Source organism: Heliangelus exortis, chromosome 5, assembly GCF_036169615.1.
Source record: "Heliangelus exortis chromosome 5, bHelExo1.hap1, whole genome shotgun sequence".
In the NCBI taxonomy this organism is placed as follows: domain Eukaryota; kingdom Metazoa; phylum Chordata; class Aves; order Apodiformes; family Trochilidae; genus Heliangelus; species Heliangelus exortis.
Window position 1 is genome coordinate 40,754,819 of NC_092426.1, and position 19,938 is coordinate 40,774,756.

General features: G+C 46.4%; 1 protein-coding gene and 1 long non-coding RNA gene across 5 annotated transcripts in view; one reads left to right on the forward strand and one right to left on the reverse strand.

The window, feature by feature from the left end:
• The window catches only part of TSPAN18 (tetraspanin 18), a 115,950-nt gene that overhangs the window by 74,596 nt on the left and 21,416 nt on the right, over positions 1-19,938 (reverse strand). Inside the window, exon 1 of one of the 3 annotated variants that reach the window (XM_071744987.1) lies at positions 15,846-15,969. The exons of the other annotated variants lie outside the window; for them this stretch is intronic. The gene's annotated coding sequence lies outside the window, so the exon portion shown is untranslated. Of the gene's footprint in view, positions 1-15,845; positions 15,970-19,938 lie in introns of those variants that run through there. 3 annotated transcript variants of the gene reach the window in all.
• The window catches only part of LOC139796635 (uncharacterized), a 521,507-nt gene that overhangs the window by 40,477 nt on the left and 461,092 nt on the right, over positions 1-19,938 (forward strand). The gene's annotated exons all lie outside the window — the stretch shown is intronic.

Sequence of the window (19,938 nt, forward strand, 5' to 3'; positions counted from 1 at the left end):
GGATAACAAAAAAGTCCTCCAGCTCCCTGAACTGTGCAAGTCAGGATGGCAAATGACAGAAATATGCATTAGAACACAAATTATGGAAAAATCACACATGTAGGCAAGGGAGGGGGGAAGGATCCAACTTCTCCCAGCTGTGGCAGACATCAGCTCTTGAGACTGCAAATCCTTGAAATCCCCTAGAGATACAAAGCCAGAGAGACTTTGCCTCCCCTCCCCCCCTCCTTTTAATTTTATTTATATTACTTTTTATTAAAATTTCTCAAAGCCTTAAGTGAGCAGAGGACACAGGACAGGGCTGGGTTTTCTCCTTGCTGGCTGCAGTTTCCCAGTACTGTGGCTCCATTTGCTCGGATGTGTCACTCCTGGTTTATGAGGGAAAAAAATCAGGTCCCCAAGGTGTAACTCAGGCACCACACTGGGAAGTGTTTTCCTGTAAAGTGGTGCAGTCATACTCTCAGGGAAAAAAAAAAAAATCAAAAAACTAGAGCCAAGAGGGGTTTTTTTACAAGCTTACAGTGTCTCGAGCAAGACACCCCAGCAGGGGTTGGGAAAGGAACAAAACACCACACATCCCCTTTGCCCTGGGCTGGATGTAGCAATCTCTGCTGACATCTGTTAACTTTCCCAGATTTTTCTGTTTTTAAAACAACAAAATTCAAGGATTTATAACAGATACAACCCAGTAAAGGAGCAAACCATCCTGACAAGAAAACCTCCTTTCCATGGCTATTAAACCAAAAAGCCTTTAAAATCTTTTCCAACAGCTGCAAGCATCCTTCTGAAAGTGACTGGATGCCTGCTGGCTAGCTGGAAGGAACAGAAGCCTCAAAGGATGCTGGCTCTGTCCTTGCAGAAAGAAAGATAGAGATTAGATTTGTCAAATGGGGATAAGAAGTTAACAGGGCCAATAAGCCTAGACATGCCAAGCAATTCAGCAAACAATTCTGGAAAGAACTATTAGATCCAGGCTAACTAAGTATGATAAATGAGGACTTTAACTCAATTATTTACAACGATTTTAGAGGTCTGGGAAGAGCTGAGCACTACAGCATTATAATCAATGAACGTGCATGAAACTGGGCAGGCTCCCTTTCTCACCCCAACTCCCAGAAAGCAGCTTAAGTCAAATAGATCTTGGGAAAAGGTCTCTGAAATCTTCTAAATTTAAAAAATTTGTACTGGCTCTAGCCTGGTCTTAGCAGCATGGAAAAAAAAAAAAAATCAAAAGCAGTTCCCCAAACTATTTTTTCTATTTCAGAAAATCAGCTTTCTTGGTCTTCTGGAAGTTATAAAACTAAGAAGACATATGCTTGATCTCTGCTCTTTCTGAAGAAGACATTTTGCCCTACAAATGACACCAACTGGAATAGCCAAAAGAAAATACTTGTCTTAGAGAAAAATGCTTCATTCCTTTTTCTCTAATCTACAAGCCAAAGACCCCGAGGTCATTTTCTACCCAAAGTGGTGCCTCCCAGCTTTCTGGGGCCCTGCACCATGGCTCCAGAAGAGTAAAAATGACACCAGAAAGAGCCTGAGGTTTGCAGCTCACCCAGGTTTAAGGTGAAGATCAAGGAGTTTGTGAAGCCAAGTCCATTTTCATCAAATTTATAAAACTCGAGATGGGAAAAATCTCCCAGTCTCTTAGCTACAGACCACCATGGGACATTTCACAACAGCAAAGACAACAACTCTAGGTTAGGGCAGAGAGTTTCTCACTCAACTTGGCTTTGATGTATGTGGCTTCAATAATAAACTCATTTGATGCTTGGGTTTTCATGCTGAGGCCTTCTCCAGAAGGAATAGTGGCTCCTTGTTCTGTTTTTTTCCAAAGCATCTTTCAATTATGTCATGAAACAGAGCAACCTGGCTTTTTTTGGGTGGTTTTTTCCATCAAATTTAATTTGTCATCCTGTCTTGTCAGAGCACCAGAATAATTCTTTCATATTTCAAAGAGTGCACATACATCCATATGTGTTCTACCAAGCAGTTTTGGACAGGGGAGTTTTTTTGGAAATTGCTTGGAGGAGTGTAAAAGAAAAGGATGCTATTTTATTATTAGGATTTGTAGAACATAAATACAACTCCCAGACATTTTTCTTTATTAAAAAAAAAAAATCTGTACACTACCAAAAGACTTGATGTTACTGCAAACTGACAGAGTCCACACCCAAGGATTATTTTGTAGATAAGAGTATGAAAATATTTTTTATTGCAAGCATTCACAGCTATGTTCTTGAATTACACCACGTCTAAAAGAGCTGAATGGGAACAGAACACCCCAGCACAGCCTCTGCTGAGCCAGCAAATCCAAACCCAAGATAAGTGAGTGAAAATTTTGCTTGGGGATTGTGGGCTCCCCACTACAGAACCCCAGTGCCTTGCATGGCTTTTCTCCTTGTTTTTATGAGCCAGGGGAAGTCCAGATGCTGCTCCAGAGAGATCTGGAGCTCAAATCCACACAATTCCACTCCTTATGGACTCAGCACCTTCTGTCCCTATGTCACCAGGGCAGTGCCTGCTGGCAGCCCTGCACAGCAGTCTTTGAGAAGCAGCTCTTTATTATTATTATTATGATGAGGATGATGATGATGATGCAGCTCTGCTTTTGCAAGTCTAAATGACATCCAGGCTAAGCCGCATGCAGCCATGGCATAAAAAGAAAATTCCTTCCATCCAGCTGGGACAGCCTTCTGGGAAGCACCAGCCTCAATTCCCCAAGCACAAGGGGTGGAGAGCTTAAAGAGTTTCGCAATCTGCATTTTTATTATTTTTTTTTTTCCTAAAGGGTTTGTTGCAGGATGTTTGGCTGGCAAGCAGGTGTGGGGAGGAGAATTTTGGATGGGTAACATCTGTTGGTTTATAAGTCTTTTTCAGGGTCAGAAATTCACCTGATGGAGCAGGAAAAGAAGGAAGCATTAAAAGCTAGAAGAAGGATTTAAGAATAAACTACTCAGATGCACAAGTAATTCATTATCTCCAGTAAGAGGGGTGAGGGTTTAAAAATGGTGTGGGAAAGAAACCCTAGGAAGTGCTGAGTCAGTAAGCAACCAGTTAAAACCTTCTGGATTTAGCTATGGAACACTGGCCTCCTGGAAATGGTGACTGGAGCAGAGCTGAGGACTCTCCAGCTGCTCCTTGCCACCCAAAGCTCAGGGGCACCCACTGCCACCAAAAAAGCCAGGGCAGGCACAGGAGAGACTTTCTGCTCCTTGGATGATTAAATACTCTCTGCCATGAGAAACTCCCCAAATTGGAGGCACTGGAAAAATTCAAGTCTTGGGAATGGGCTGCCCAGGGAGGGGGTGGATTCTCCATCCCTGGAGGCTTTTAAGAAGAGACTGAATGTGGCACTGAGTGCCATGGGCTGGGAATCATAGTGGTAGAGGATTAAGGGTTGGATTTGATAATCTCAGAGGTCCTTTCCAACCCAAAGGATTCTCTGGTTCTGAGGCACACAGCTACTCCTCTTCATTTTTTAATTCCCTCTCTTCTATGGACACTTGGTTGGAATCAGTGCAGCACCACCACTATTTCTGTAAACAAAGCTCTGCTGGGATGGGGTAACAAGAGGCTCAGAGCTGAGAAGCAGCTGGACTAACTTTGCCTGGCAAGGATCCAGAGCTGGCAGTACCCAGAGGGACAGCAAAACCCAAGTGTTATGCAAGCCTTTCCACGACACTCAGACCAAAGCAAATGACAAAGACCCCAGAATGGCATCAACTGAGAGATCCACACTGGGAAGCAGATCCTAGAATCATAATTTGGGTTGGAAGGGAACTCTAAAAATCATCTAGTCCATCCACCCCTGTAAGGGACATCCTCAGCTAGGTCAGGCTGAGATGTGAGAAGGGTTCTCCTGCTAAGGTCTTCCTTCTAGCTAAGCTAAATCTCCCTTCTTGTAGTTTAAAACCACTATACCTGGTCCTATTGGTATAGACCCTGCTAAAAAATCTGCCCCAATCTTTCTTAAAAGCCCCCTTTAAATATAGGAAGGCTGCAATGGGTTTCCCCTGTGGATGACAAAAACCCTGCCTGCCACATTTCTAGCCAGTGCTGCCTGGAAATAAAATACAACTAAGCTGTCAAAGTCAGTGGAAGGAGTTTAACTCAAACATTAAATAAAGCAGATCTTCACCTAAGTGTTGAATTTGTTCATACAGTGAGGAATCAAGAGAACAGTCTCCAAAGAAATTAAGCTGCTTCTCAAACTGCTTATTGTCAATTACAGCATTTAATGTCTTAGTCACCAAGAGCTAAAGTCCTGAATTCCCACAGAAGGTGTAAGAGTAGCAAACAGCTCTTCCTGCCCACAGGAAAAAAGGATTTTCAGGAGGAAGTCCCCAAAACCCAAACAGTGGTTCTGGGGCTGGGTGACCTTCTTCAATCTGCAACTTGCTCCCACATGCAGGAACCTGTGGTACCAGTGCTATCTTTCATCATGTACCCCTTGACTGGCCAGATTTTTTTCCAGAATCCCAAAATCACTGGTAGCAAAGGCAGGTGAAAGCCCAGCTTCTCCAGAAGGAGTGCAAGCCCCAAACTTTTTGGGTGTAAGGTGTGTTAGGACAAGCAGTGTTCCAGCTGCTGCTACTGACTTGCATACCTTCCTACTGATGCTCCTTCCTTGTTAAGATACCCAACTGATGATTAAAAATGCTCTCCAGAGAACACCAGTATTTAGCTGACAAAATTTATTTCCTAGCTTATAAAATATTGGCACCTGCTTTGCCCTGAGTAGAAGAAACAGGAGGGAACAATGGGAGCAAAAACTGCAGGGAAAAGAAAACCCCTCAACCTCTGAGGTACCTGATAAAACACACTAATTCCATGCTATCTGCTGGGCTCAGGAATTGCCAGATCCCCAGAAAAAGTAATGGTAAAGCAGGGCATGAGCAAACAAACCCCATACAAATGTAATTTTTGAAGGGTGAGAGGCTAGAGGGTAAATTGGGCACAGATTTTTTCCTTCCCTTTTAAATAACCCTCAGACCAAGTGTAGGAACTGAACATTCATTCTCCATCCTATCCATCGTGGAAAAAAATTCCAAGTAGCAGAGGAGCACACATCCACTCTTGTATTTCCACTTTTGCATCCTAATTAGGGCAAACCCAGCCAAGCCAAACAAACAAGAGCCCAGAAGAAACAAATCACAGTGGAAGGGCATTGAAGAAGACACTGGCAGGAAAGGAAAAGAAACTGCGCTTAGGAGGAGTCCTTGGAAACACAACCCCCTGAAAAACAGGCTGAGATCCTGAAAGCAGTGAAGAATGCCTTTGGTATATTCCTTTCTCAAAGGCTTAGAATCATTTTCTCTTCATTCCACAGGAAGATTTAGAGCTGGCTTTCACTCCCAGCAAAAAAACAGGGAGTCCTCCCCAAAGGGTGAAGATGGAAACTATGCAGACAAGGCTGCTGGTGGGATAACAGTGACTTTAACTCTCGTTTTCTGGCAACACATGGAAGTACTTGAAAATAATAAAGGTTGTCAAAATATTTCCCATAATAAACTCCTACACATAGCACATTTACAAGACCAGCACAGTTTCCTACCCAGCTGGTACACTAGCTGCTACCAAGAGATTCTCTGATGCCTAAGATGCCATCTCAGCTTGGGTGGGAGCTTAGTTTTTTTGTTGTTCTGTTGTTAACTTCTCCTAGCATCCACAGCCTCCTTACCAGTGGTGGCATTAGGGTAGCAGATTAATTCACACATAATTCTACTCATCCCAAAGGTATCAACATCTCCAAAACAACAGCAGGGCAAGACAGGAAAGCTCTGCAACAGGCAAACATCTCTGGGGAGGACACAAGTTATCCAGCTCTGGAGCCCCCAGCACAGGAAGGACATGGAGCTGGTGGATTGGGTCCAGAGAAGGCCATGGAAATGGTCACAGGGCTGGGAGACCTCTGCTCCAAAAGGGTGAGGGAGCTGGGGGTCTTCAGCCTGGAGAAGGCTCCAGGGAGACCTAAGAGTGACCTTCCAGTGTCTGAACGGGCTACAGGAAGGATGGAGAGGGACTGTGTGCAAGGGTTGGAGTGACAGGATGAGGGGCAAGGGGTTTAAATTAGAGAAAAGTAGATTTAGGTTGGATGTGAGGAGAAAATTCTTTACCATGAGGGTGGTGGAACAATGGCAGAGGTTGCTCAGGGAGGTGTTTGGAGTCTCACCCCTGGGGATGTTCAAGGTGAGGCTTGAGGAGGCTCTGAGCATCCCAATCTTGTTGTGGGTGTCCCTGCTGACTGCAGGGGGTTGGACTGGATGAGCTTCAGAGGTCCCTTCCAACCCAAATGATTCTATGATTCTAAGTCACAGCACCCCTGCTTTACTTCACACTGCCATGGGTACATATTTAGGACACAAATATTTAGGGGATTTCCACTTTTGCTAAAGATCAGTGGCAAGATAGACAAATTTAAGATGTCTTTTCACATTGGCATATGAAATCCCACCAGGCAAGCTCTATTTCCCATCCTTTGCTTGGGATCCAAGCCTTGGAACAGAGATTCTGAGGCTCTTTATTTCAAACCTTCCTTTAATGCCTCGGTATAGCTTTTTACCCTCCCCCCAATTACTTTTTTTTTAATTGGAGATGTAAAGAGAGAAGTAAACAAAAAAGCCCTCCAAACCCCACAACAGTGTGAGGCTTCCATGCTCTCTGCCATAAAAACATTGGCTAATTAAAACACAAAGCAGCCAGGGCTGCAGGATTAATGGACATGGGTTCCTCTTTTCAAGTCTCACCCGCTGACAGATCGCCTCATTCCTTCCTTGCTCTTGAACCTCTGAGGAGGAAAAAAAAAAACAACAACATTAAAAAAAAAATCCAGTTTGCTTATCTTACAGTGTGGGGTTGCCATGGAAACAGCATCCCCCTGCGAGATGCTCTGTCATAACATTTCAGCACTGTATGGAAGGCTTAAAGGCACAGCATCCTCTGCTTCCAGGGCTTTGGAGCCAGCCAGAGGCTTCAGAGATGAGCAGCTGCCAATCCCAGAGGGTCTCCATTTCAGAGGGAGACTTAGAGAAGTAACAGTAGAGATTTTCAGCTGCCCAGCTGAAAAAAAAAATAATAAAAAAAATCCCTTCTCACATTGGCAATTAATACTGATCAACAATTTTTTTTTTTTTTTTTTGCTGTAAGACATTTTCCTGTTTGGAGAAGCTGCCTGTCAAAAGCAAGAGTGCTGGCATAAAACATGACCCCATCATTCTAGCCTGGCTTAGAACAAAGCACCTCTTTAGTCAGGGTTTTATGGAAGATTAGTCTTTGAGCCCTCTTTTCTCAGTCCTTTCCTAAGAAAGGAGGGAAAAAGTAGCAAGCACAATAATGGCCCATAATGAGAACAGCCCTCCTAGAGCCTGGGCCTTAATTACAGGGATGGCTTCCAGGCTGTAATCACTAGGGGTCCAGATGGAAGTTCTCCAAGCTCTTTGAGGGACAGAATGTGTCAGTTATTAATTAAACATATGAGGCAATTAGCCTCAAAACTTCAGAGTAAATCAGTACAGCTGTGTTACTTTCGCTTTTTCCTTTGGTGAGGGCAAGGCAGCTACAGAGTCTGCTTCCCAGGGGGGGTCACAAGGACTGCAGCCAAAAAAAGCCTTCCCACAACAAGACCTTTGTTGTTGGGTGGGAAAAAACTATCTGCAGAAAAGCTTGTGTTCAGAAGTCAGCTACTTCATAGTCACATCCATCACAAGAGATGATGGATGCTGTATCCAGCAGCTCTTCCGGGCTCAAGCACCAAACAGCTGCCTGGGGTTGTTCTGGTAGAGCAGGAGGAGAAAAAACATTCCTGTGGTTAATATGGCCCATATCCATCTGCTCCCAACTCTAATTCATTGTTTTGGAGCTTGTCAAGACTTCTGGAGTGGATGTAGAGGAAAGCTGGGGTAGGGCTTTTTTATACAGGTGTGTGGAGAAAGGACAAGGGGAAATGGTTTCCAAGTGGGAGAGGGGAGATGGAGGTTAGAGATGAGGAAGAAATTCTTTGGGGTGAGGGTGGTGGAGTCCCCATCCCTGGAGGCACTGAAAAGGCATTTGGAGCTGGTCCTTAAGGACATGGGTTAGGAGTTGGCTGTGGTGTTGGTGCAAGGTTGGGCTGGATGAGCTTGGAGGTCTCTTCCAAGCTAAAGATTCTGTGCTGAGCCCCTGTGCCAGGTTTCCCAGGGAAGCTGTGGCTGCCCCATCCCTGGCAGTGTCTCAGGTCAGGTTGGATGGGGCTTGGAGCAACCTGGGCTGGTGGGAGGTGTCCCTGCCCATGCAGGGGTTGGCACTGGGGGAGCTTTAAGGTCCCTTCCAATCCAAACCAGTCTGGGATTCTATCTCAGAAGACTGCAGCACCAGGAGGACACTTCTCCTGGTTGGTCACACATTTGGAAATTAAATGTTGTGCTGCATTCTTTGCCTGTCTCCAAGTTAAGAAACGAGATGAAAACCACCATGGTTTTTAAAATCCATTTACTGATTTATCCCAGCAATTTTATTCACAGCCAAAAAGTCCCTCAGTCCCATGCAGACAGCCTGATGTCAGTGCTCTGTTAGTCTGCATTTTACTCCAGGGTTCAGCGCCACAGGTGGAGTTTCTATGCTCAGTTGTTCCTCTACACTTTTCTCACACATAGCTGACAAACGCACAACAACTCACCCTGACAATAGTAAAAACTGGATGGGGACCTCAGCCATGTTCATTTAAAGCACTTTGACCCCTGCCTTAGACATTTTAGCATGCTTGGAGAATACACTTTGAGAAAATGCACATGAAAACTGGAGAAGATGTCCACGTGCAGCTTGTAACCTCCACCAGGTACCTTGTAAAACACTGGAAGAGGAGTCCAGGAGGCTCCTTGGGAAGTGACATTCATGAAAGCAGGGAAGTTGTTCAGTATACAGAAGGTTACCCAAGAGATTACTCTAGATGTTCTTTATTGTGTATTTTTTGTGTTTGTTTTTTTTTTTACCTGATAAAAAACAAGCACCAAAATCAACCCAAACATCAAAAGAATAATCTCTAATTAAATATGCTGGGGATTTGTCAACCTATTAGCATGCTTCTTGATGATCTTTTCTGATTTCCCAGGGCTCACACAGGAATAACAACATTAAATATTCCGTGTGTACTCGGATGAAAAGAAATGAGGGAGAGCTGACACAAACAGCTTCAAGGACTCCTAAAATCCTACACCTTGTAGCTACAACGAGGTGGAACTTCAACTGGGTCAACTCAGAACACACTGGCACTTCCAAACAAGCACCAAACAAGCAGCCAAGGAGCTTCTGGTTTTTTGGAGGTACCAGGCAAGATGCTACCCCACTTTGTGATAAACAGGCAGGCTCCTTTTGTCCTTCAGAGCTGATTTTTTTTTTTGGTAACAGTTCTGGACCTCTCTGCCTAATTGCTCCCACTTCATCTGTGAAGAGAGATTTATAAGGGAAGGTAATTTTGAGGGATTAACTTTGCTGCTGGTACGTGGCCCATGCAGAAGTGACAGCACAAGATTTATTCTAGCTGTTGCTCCTGCCAGAGAATAACAGAACAGCTTATTACACAGGCAATCAAAGCTCCCAAATTAGTGCTGATTTGCACCCCATGCCACTGCTGTTAATGAGGGGAGGCTTCAGCAAATACAAAGCAAAAAGCCATCAAGCAACGAGCTCTCCATTTTTTATTACTGAATGGGGCAACCAAAGTCCTCGTTCAGGGACAGATTTCTGAAGTGGAAAGAGCTGCAGACAGGTCAAAACAAAAAGGAAGGACTGGTCTGCTGACAAGGTAGCTACAAACAGAGAATTGAAGTTTAAAGGAGCTGGAAGTTGCAAACTATGCAAGAAAAGATCTAGAGAATCAACAAAAGTTAAGGGGTGTAAAGGAGCTGGAAAGCTCCTGGAGTCCAACCCCCCTGGCAGAGCAGGGTCACCTCCAGCAGTCCCACAGAACACATCCAGGTGGGGTCTGAATGTCTCCAGAGAAGGAGACTCCACCACCTCCCTGGGCAGCCTGGGCCAGGGCTCCCTCACCCTCACCCTGAAAAAATTCTTCCTAAGATTTATATGGAACCTCCCATGCTCCAGTTTATACCCATTGCCCCTTGTCCTGTCACTGGGCATCCCTGAGAATCACAGAATGTTTAGGTTGGAAGAGACCTCCAAGCTCATCCAGCCCAACCTTGCACCAACACCACAGCCAACTCCTAACCCATGTCCTTAAGGACCAGCTCCAAATGCCTTTTCAAGGCCTCCAGGGATGGGGACTCCACCACCCTCACCCCAAAGAATTTCTTCCTCATCTCCAACCTCCATCTCCCCTCTCCCACTTGGAAACCATTTCCCTTTGTCCTCTCAACCCAAACTTCCCACCACTGCCTGGCCCAAGATGGGCTTAGAGGAAAGCTGTTTAGAGGGCAGTGATGGTTTGGAGGTCCTGCCCTCCTGCCACAGCACTGGGAGCATCCAGCTGGAGACAATCCTATCCAGGAGACATTTCTCAGCCTCCCTGAGTTGTTCTTGCCTGCCTCTGACCAACACCACAAGGTAATCACTAAACCAAAAGTTTGGCTCCATCCTCCTGGCTCTCTCCTTTCCATATTTATCCCCATTGCTGAGCTCACCCCTCAGTCTCCTCCTCTCCAAGCTCCCAGCTCCCTCAGCCTTTCCTCCCCAGGAGCTGTTCCACTCCTCCATCCCCTTGGTGCCTCTGTGCTGGGCTCTCTCCAGCAGTTCCCTGTCCTGCTGGAACTGAGGGGCCCACAGCTGGACACAAGATTCCAGATGTGGCCTCCCCAGGGCAGAGGGGGAGGAAAACACCACAGTCAGCACACATGAGTAATGAAGTAGCTGTGGCCAGACCAATTTCAAGATGACTTTTACAGGTATCTGATGGAACCTGCCTCACTCAACACCTTTTAAGCCTGATTGAACCAGGCACTCTCTGGGGGTCTCACTGGGGGACACAGAGTTTCAGCACATCTGAGCATTCCCCTCAGTTTTATGCTCCTGCCCTTTAAGCCTCATTTAGGTATCACACTCCAAAAACCCTCCAACTTCATTAAGCTACTCAGGAATTCAGGTCTGAGCAAACCAGGCAACATCTCTACAGCAGCAACACGACCAAGGAGAGGATCCCATTTTGCTTTCCATACTGGGCTGGCTGCTGGGAGCTCAGAGCAGGACTGGGGAACAGGCAGTAGCCAAGCTGGCTCTGGCACAGCCCTTCCCATCCATGCAGCTCTGCTTTGCAACTCCCATGGGAGCCTTTGGTGCCTCTATTTGGCAGCTTTCTCATCATCAAGGGGAGCACAGAGCATTTCTGGGTCCCACTGGAGGGCTGCATTACCACTGGTTCACTCACCACTAGCAAGAGAACAGAGAGCACACATCCTCAGCTAAAGACATCAAGAGACAAGCTCTAACCCCAGCTTCAGGGATACATGAAAAATTAATACCTTTGTCTCTTTTATACTCAGCAGAAAAATCCACCCACCCCTGTAATTTGCTTTGAAAGAAAGGGAAAAAGCACTAATTGCTCTGAAGGTGGCTGGAACATCTCAGCATCTGCACTCTGCGGACACCAACTTGCTTGCTCCCAGGCTTTGGGAAAGTCCCAGTTCCCCAGCACTGCTCTTCTGAGAGCCTCCCCACAGCATGCACTACATGAACCTGCCTGCCTCAACTTCAGATTCTAAACCAGACCAAATATTTTACTGGGAAATGTGCAAGGACAAGTCCCAGCAAGTTGTTTGCAGCCGATTTTCCTCTGAGCATCTAACAAAGCTGAAAGTTTGCTTAAATCCATGCTGAGGATTTTTTCGAGGGCAATCAACACCCAAGTTCCTCTGCCCCAGGAGGTGCTGGCACAATCCACTCTGATTAGACTCAGGAGGGGGAGCAAACAGACAATTACCCTGATAAAAATCTTATCTGAGGACAGAAAAGAGATTAGCTGCTGAGCTGCAATGGTTCCTCCCTAGGTACAGTGTTAAAAAGACTTTCTAATGCAGCATAGGACAGAGAAGGATCATAGAATCATAGAATTGGCTGGGTTGGAAGGGACCTCAGAGATCCTTCCTCACAGGACTTGTGCTGGATCCCTTCACAGCCTCCTTGCTCTTCTCTGGACCTGCTCCAGCACCTCAATCTCCTTCCTGAGCTGAGGGGCCCAGAACTGGACACAGGACTCAAGCTGTGGCCTCCCCAGGGCTGAGCACAGGGGCAGAATCCCTTCCCTGGACCTGCTGGGCGCGCTGTTCCTGAGCCAGCCCAGGATGCCATTGGCCTTCTTGGCCACCTGGGCACACTGAATTTCCCTACAGAGCATGTTGGCAAGTAAATCACAGAATTAGAGAATTAGAGAATACTTTAGGTTGGAAGGGACCTTAAAGATCATCTAGTTCCAACCCCAACAGAGGGGAAATTCTTCCCCCATGAAGATCCTCTGCCATGGACAGCATGGGTGCTGGGGCAGACATCTTCCTGGCAACACCACAGCTGGGCAAGTTCTTCCTTCTGGTTTTCTACCATTCCTTAGAGTACTCAAGTTAGATTGGCTGGGAATCTTCCCTGTCAATAAGGAACAACTCTGTCCTGTTTTCCTTCCGGTTATTTCAGTTTTGCAGCCTGCCCTCAAAATTCTCAGCTGGCAGAGCACACCTGAGCTTTCCATGACCCTAAAAAAATGCTGTTATAAAGTCCTTCTCAAACAGTTTTGATTTTTATTTCACTAACTTGATCCCATTCTTTTTAGTTATTCCCTTCACAAAAACTGAACTAATGTCTCTCCCCTGGGTGCTTACATCCCTGGAATGATCTCCAGTGACAGACAGGGCAACAAGAAGGGATATTAAGAAAGTTTCCCTGAGGACAGGATCCCAGCTAAGTCTGCACTCAAATGTCATAAAGAGAGGATAATTAAAATGCAGTAGTAGGACAGAAGCCAAACTGCTCAGGAGGTTGCTTACACCATACCTGTATCAATAGGTTTACACTGGGGTTTTTAAGTGCTCCCTGCAATGGGGTGGAGAGATCAGACTTTCCTGGTCTGCTTTCTGGTAAATCCAGAGCCTTTCTGCTGGTAAATCCAGAGGCTTTAGGTTCTGCTTTCCATCACCCACTTGCAGGAAAGGGACAAAGCCCTCGAAAAATGCCACATCCTAAAAAGAAGAGCAATTTCAGCAGCCTGGGTAAATCAAGCTGCTGGCAAGTTGGAAACTCATAAACTAAAAGTTGCAAAAAGGCAGAGAGGAAACTTTCTTCCTGCAGTTAAGTGACAGCATTGGGCCTCAGAATGTGAAGTTTTCTTGACACATCTATTTAGACTAAGATGGATATCCTTATCAAAATCCATAAGTAAGCAGCAGAAGAAGAGGTTTCAAGTGTTATGCTTGTGCTTTGCTATCTGAATTCACAGCATTTATTTGGTTATAATCCTTCGTATAGGAAGGTTCTTTATGCAGGCAGGGATTTCTGGAATTCTGCAGGATTAGTCAATCTACAGCATCCTGGGTGCCTGAATTTTTGCATCAGAATTACACGGCTTGGGTAATATTCAATGCCTAGAGTAAATATTTGGGCTGTTAAGGTTAAACAGATTAGTCAAGATGAAGCCAGGGTTCTCTGCCTATTTACCCAGCAACTTAAATATTACTCTTCTTCTAAGAAGCCTAGTTTAAAAGAAAAGCCCTCAAAAGCAGCAAATGAAACAACCTGAAATGAGACAGCACCAAGATTTTTATCATCTCCAGCCTGGATAGGTGTGTGACAAAGCCACTCTCAGCATCACAAACCTCACACCCCTCACCCTCCTTATGGGAACCCTGGAGAAGCATCCACAGCTTCATCCCAAGCTTCCAGCTCTGAGTTTCAGCTGCACCAGGGAACTGGGATAAACAACCCCCCCTCCATTCCTGTTCTATTCAAAAGCAAGTGGAAAGTAATTGGTGTGAAAACCATTTGCAGCTCAGTTACACTTTGGGGATGTGAAGAGGCAGCGAGGCACAGGGCTGGCTGAGATTTGTCCTACTGGGGAGAGGGTTTCCAATGGAAGTCACCAGGAAATTCCCACCCTTTATGGGCAGAGTGCTGGGAAACTCAGCCAGACCCCATCTGCCACATCCCCCAAGGGCTGCAGTCTCCTTTTTCTGGGGCATGTCATAGAATCATAGAATCATAGAATCATAGAATCATAGAATCATAGAATCATAGAATCATAGAATCATAGAATCATAGAATGGGCTGGGTTGGAAGGGACCTCAGAGATCATCAAGTCCAACCCTTGATCCACTCCCCCCGTGGTTCCCAGCCCATGGCACTGAGTGCCACATCCAGGCTCTTTTGAAATATCTCCAGGGATGGAGAATCCACCCCTTCCCTGGGCAGCCCATTCCAATGGCTGATCACCCTCTCCAGAAAGAAATTCTTTCTAATGTCCAACCTAAACCTCCCCTGGCACAACTTGAGACCTCTTGTGCCCTCTTGTCTTGCTGAGAGTTGCCTGGGAAAAGAGCCCAACCCCCCCTGGCTCCAACCTCCTTTCAGGGAGTTGGAGAGAGTGATGAGGTCTCCCCTGAGCCTCCTCTTCTCCAGCCTCAACACCCCCAGCTCCCTCAGCCTCTCCTCATAGGATCTGTGTTGGATCCCTTCAACAGCCCAGTTGCCTCCTTTGGACCTGCTCCAGGACCTCGATATCCTTCCTGAACTGAGTCATGTCAAGTGCCAGGAGGCTTGGAATCAGTCAGGGAAGGAACAGCAGTGAAGAGTGAGACAGACAAATCGTTTGATTTCACCCTGTGACATGCAGAGATTAAGCCTGGAAGCCAAAGGACGAGCTCTTTAATAAAAACACTGTCAGCAGGTACAAGGCATTCACATGCTAAGAGTTTGAGGGGGAGCAGGCAGGCACTGGGAATTCACATATCAGCCCATTTGTTCAAGTTTCCACTCCTGCATCCCTGCTATTTAAAGGCACAGCCCTCCGAGTGTTTTCTATTAAGGGGCCAGAAAAATAAAACTCGTGTTTCAACTAAATGTCTCTGCAGAAAATTTGCTGGCATCTCATCCCGCACTGCTGTGCCCCTTCCATCCCCACCGAGGTTGGGTCTTGTTTGCTACAGTCTCAAGAAAATCTGTGTACAGACTCCAGACACTTTGGAAGAGGAAAAAGTGCCTTCCCTCCAGTCCACGCTTACTCTGAACAGATGTAGCTAAAATTCCTAAGAACCTCTCAGCTGACTGCCTTTGAAGTCTGGGGAAAAAAAAAAAAAAAAAAAAAGGGGGGGGGGAATGGCTCGACCTTGAAAGCTACATTTCTTCCCTTAAAAGAAGAAGTCTCCAGGGACTCTTGAGAAAAATAAAAAGCAAATTCTCCAGATCCTTATCTCATGCTAATTTTGAGAGGGTTTTATGTTTTGTTTTTTTTTTTTTCTTTGTTCCTTTCCTCTTGCCGTGTTTGGGATTCAAGGAGTTTCCCAGCTCTGGTACACCTGCAAGCAGAGCATCCCCCACCCTTTCCAGATCTGAACCCCCCCAACATGCCAGGCCAGGCAGCCCCTTGCTTCAATCCCAAACCTGCCCAGGGCAACCACAGCCCAGCTGCAGAACCAACTGTGAGAGGGAAGGATTTACAGCAGGCAGCTTGCAAAAACAGGTTTTACAAAGGGAAAGCCTTGGCCCGAAGTGAATTCCCACCCCCAAGCCCTCCCACAGCATCCCTCCCCGTGGGATGGATTGGGGCATAGGCAGCACTTCACCATCCAGACATCAACACCCCTTGGAATCCTGCTCTCACCTCTCCCCCTGCCCCGCTTGGAAAAGCCAATATTTCAGCCGGCAGGGCTTGCACTTACCTCAGAACTGCCACTGGTGACTAAAGTTAACTTCAGCCTGGCAAAAAAGGGGCTGCTCTGCCTGCTTCACTTCCCTCTGCTTGCTCTCCTGTCCTCCATGCTCCTCTCCTCCTCTTCCCCAGCTCCGCTCCTCCTCTGTCACTCTGCCCTATTAACCTTCTCCATATTCCACCCACCCAAATCTGCACATTATCAGCCATCCAGAGCCTTTTGTTCAAGGTCTTGAAACAAAAGCACAGCTACCACATTTCCTGGCAAGAGGCGCCTTACACTCAGAGCAGCTCTCAGAGCCTCATTTCCCCCCAAACACAAAACCAGGGCACCAATTCAAGGACTCATCCTTTCCTGAATTCCGCAGAGCAAGATAAGCCTGGGAGCCTCCAACTTACTTTATCTTAACTAAGAGGCTTTCCCCCTTCTCCCACTCACTAAAAAACTAAAAAACACAACTAATTATTTACCAGGGAAGCACAGAATAGGTTAAAGTTTCCTCTGTCTCCTCTCAGCGCCCTTTGCAGACCAGGGGAAAACAACCTTGTGTCTCCACACTTGGTGATACTGCTAATGCTTCCTGGGGGGATGGCTGCAAAGAGGATTATGATTTGGGTTTAAAAGGCATCTGCACTGCCACAAGAGGCACAGGCTTATCAGAAGAAGAAACCAAGCTGCCCCCAAACCCTGGCCATGGGGCTCCTGCCTGCCTTGGGTTCTGGCTGATAGCTCAGATCACACACACGCTTATCAGGAGTGATAAAGCAGCTGGCAGGGGGTGTGGGGGGTTTTGGGGAGAGGGATATGTCAGAAATGAGTAAGGCTGTGAAAGCAGCTTGCCTATGCTCAGCATCAGAGCACACAGCAGTGTTTACAGATCATCTCCCCACTTTCAGCCACCGCAAAACCAGCACAGGGGCTCTGCCTTCCTGGCTGCTGCTGGGGAAGCTTGAAGGGAAAAGTGTTGATGGAGCTGTACTAGCTGTGGTGACATAGAACCTGCTGAGTTGGAAAGGGACCCATCAGGATCCTCAATCTCAGTTCCTGTCCCTGTGTAGGGCCCCCCCAGGATCACCCCATGTGCCTGAGAGCATCATCCCAATGCTGCTTGAACTGGGGCAGGTTTGGTGCTGGGACCACTTCCCTGGGGAGCTTCTGCCACTGCTCAGCTGCCCTCTGGGGGAAAAAACCTTTTCCTGATCTCTCACCTCAACCTCCCCTCATTCCCCTTCCTCCCATTTCCCTGAGTCCTGTCCTTGGTCACAGGAGTGAGGAAATCAGAACCAGCCCCAAATCTTCCCCTGCAATGAGGTCACCCCTCAGCCTCCTTTTCTCCAGGCTGAACAGTTCAAGTGACCTCAGCTGCTCCTCATCACTCACCCCTTCCAGACCCTTCACCATCCTCCTGGCTCTCCTTTGGGCACTATGGGCACTCTCTGCCCCACTGCCAGACCACATTTTAGGGCCATCAGTTGCCAGTAGCTACCCCTTAAGGTTAAACCCTTATTTTAGGGTTACTATCTTTTAGGGTTACTATCACTGCCCTGAAGTTTGCTCCAGAAGGCTGTGGTCTCTGTGGGATGCTGTCCCAGGGAGGAGCAGGGCCAGGCTCTTCTGGGTACCCAGGCTGAGCCCAGGCATTACTGTGATGCTCTGACCATATCTGGCACCACCAAAACAAAGAGCTGTGAGGACCTTTTGGTGCCACGTTGTAAATCTGATGCCTAGGAGAGGCAGGGAGAGGCCAGGCAGGGACTGGGGCTCCTTCCCAGTGTTTCCAGCACCACCCCCTGCTCAGCTTCCACCACAGATTTAAAAATGCAGTGAGGAGAGGGATGCTGAGGAAGAGGCTCAGCCTCTTTTGTCCAGGCTGAACAATCCTAGCGACCTCAGCTCCTCATCACTCACCCCTTTGGCACGGGCAGGTCACTCCCAAGACAGTTCCATCACTAAGGTACAGTTAACTCATACCCAAACATCTCTACCAACAAGAGACACAGCACCGTCTCTTTTCTCTCATGCCAAAGCTTTGGCCAAACCAGCCAGCAAAAACCCCTTGACTTCAAAGAGTGCTTAACCTCAGTGGCAGGACGGACCTCCTGGCAATGCCCGCTCAGCTTTTTTTTTTTTTTTTTTTTTCTTTACCCCCAGGATTTGCACAGTTCAAATTACCTAGCAGGAGAACCTGAGTCTTCTTGAAGCCTCATGTTTAGGGTAGACACATCCTCCTGATGTGTGAGAGGGTTTTGCTGTTGCTGCTGTCAGGTTGGGGCTTTCTTTTTTTTTGTTTTAGTTTCTATGTTTAGCTGTTTAATCTATTTGTATTTTTATTTGGTTGCTGTTTCTTTTTATAAATGCTATCACCATGCTTGTACCTCTCAGTTTTTTGTATGACTGATGCAAGTTGAAATTAGTGATACTCTTCCTCACTCCTAATTTTTTCCAGAGGGGTTTAATAGCTCCCTATATGCTTGCTAGCAGCAAATAATAAATAAAAAGTGCTCTCCTGGATTTTTCCAGGTTCAGAAACCACTGAGCTTCACACCCCACCCCCAGCATGGCACTGTCTCATTCCACAGCTCTGTTCCACCTCTCAGCCCAGACCAGAAAAGCCCCAGAGCAAACCCAGGCCCTCCACCCAGGTGTAACACTGATCAAAGCAACACTTTTAAGATGCTCAGGAGATGCTTCCGGGAATTGTTGGATGCCTTGAAGCAAGCCAGTGAAAGTTGGATGCTTTCACTAACCAGAACAAAACCTCCTCGAGCTGAAAGACCCAAGGTTTGCCTGCCTTCTGGCTTTTCAAAACAGAAGACAAACTAATAGAATCTTTCCCACTAACCTGCTTTCAACAAACTTGTGCTTTCAGGGAGCTCTGAGTCCCTGCAAAGCTCTGGATTCCGACTGAGCTATAATGGTTCTGACACTCCCTCATTCTCCAAGGGCAGTGGGGGCAGAGGAAAACTGCTGTAATAAATTAAATAAAATCACTGTCTTTCAAATCTTAATCAAGTCATCATGTGGGCCTGGGGAAGGCAAAACTTCAGTGTGTTTCTCAGCTTCACATCCTGACAGCCCAGTGACTCAAGTTACGTAAGGAAAATTCATACCCCAGAAAGAGATGTTCTGCTTGATGGAATTTTAAAGATTATCTGAGAGGGCCAAGAGGATTATTTGATGCAAGGCTAAGTCTGCCTTCATCAAGCTTTAATTCAAGATACAAGTGATTTTGATAACTAAATGCTTCATTTTTAGTAGAGAAGAGGTACATGGGAAATGGCATTGCAGCCACAGGAATCAGGAGAAACAAGAAAAATCAATCTTAAACCATGCTGGTTTCCAACAGAGCCTTAATGTGCAATCCAGTGATTCATTTTATGGCCTGCACAGACTTCCCCCCATCACTTCAAGGAACCCCCAATTTCTGGAGCCTCTGGAGCATCCTCACCTGAAGGACACTGAGCACTCAGAACACTTTAAATTGGGGGAGGTCTTGCTGCCCAAGATGAACACATCTCACTCTGCCTGTACAAAGGCTTTGGTATCTTAACTCCCAGAATGCAATTTATACATTCCTAAAATCAATCAGAATCCCTAAGCTCTCACAAAAGGAAATGAAAAATATTACTGTCAAATGCCCATCAGGCCTAGGAGCCTAGGTGACTGTCATACATTAAAGAAATTAAAAGGCTGCATTTGAGATAGGGATGGGAAGAGCATATCCTATCTTGAAAGGCTCTGATTAAAGCTCTCTTAGTATCAAAATTCAATTTCTTTCTGGTTTTGCAAACAACAATGGCCTTGAGCTGAAGGCTGCCAGCCTGCCTGCAGCCTTTGAGGAGATTAGGTTGTTACCAGCCAACTATGAGGATTTTAAATCCAATATTAATCCTAATTCCCACTGAACCACATCTTCATTGTGCAGGGGAAGCTGGCTGGGTATGAACTTGCACGTGTGCTCTGCCATGTGCAATGATCTGTGTCACAAACAACAGCTGCTAAGCCTCATGGATGTTTAAGAAACACATTCTGAGCTTGGCTTCCAAAAAAAATCCCAGTAAAGGAGAGAGACTGGAGCTAGTTAGGAGAGAGACCAAGCTGG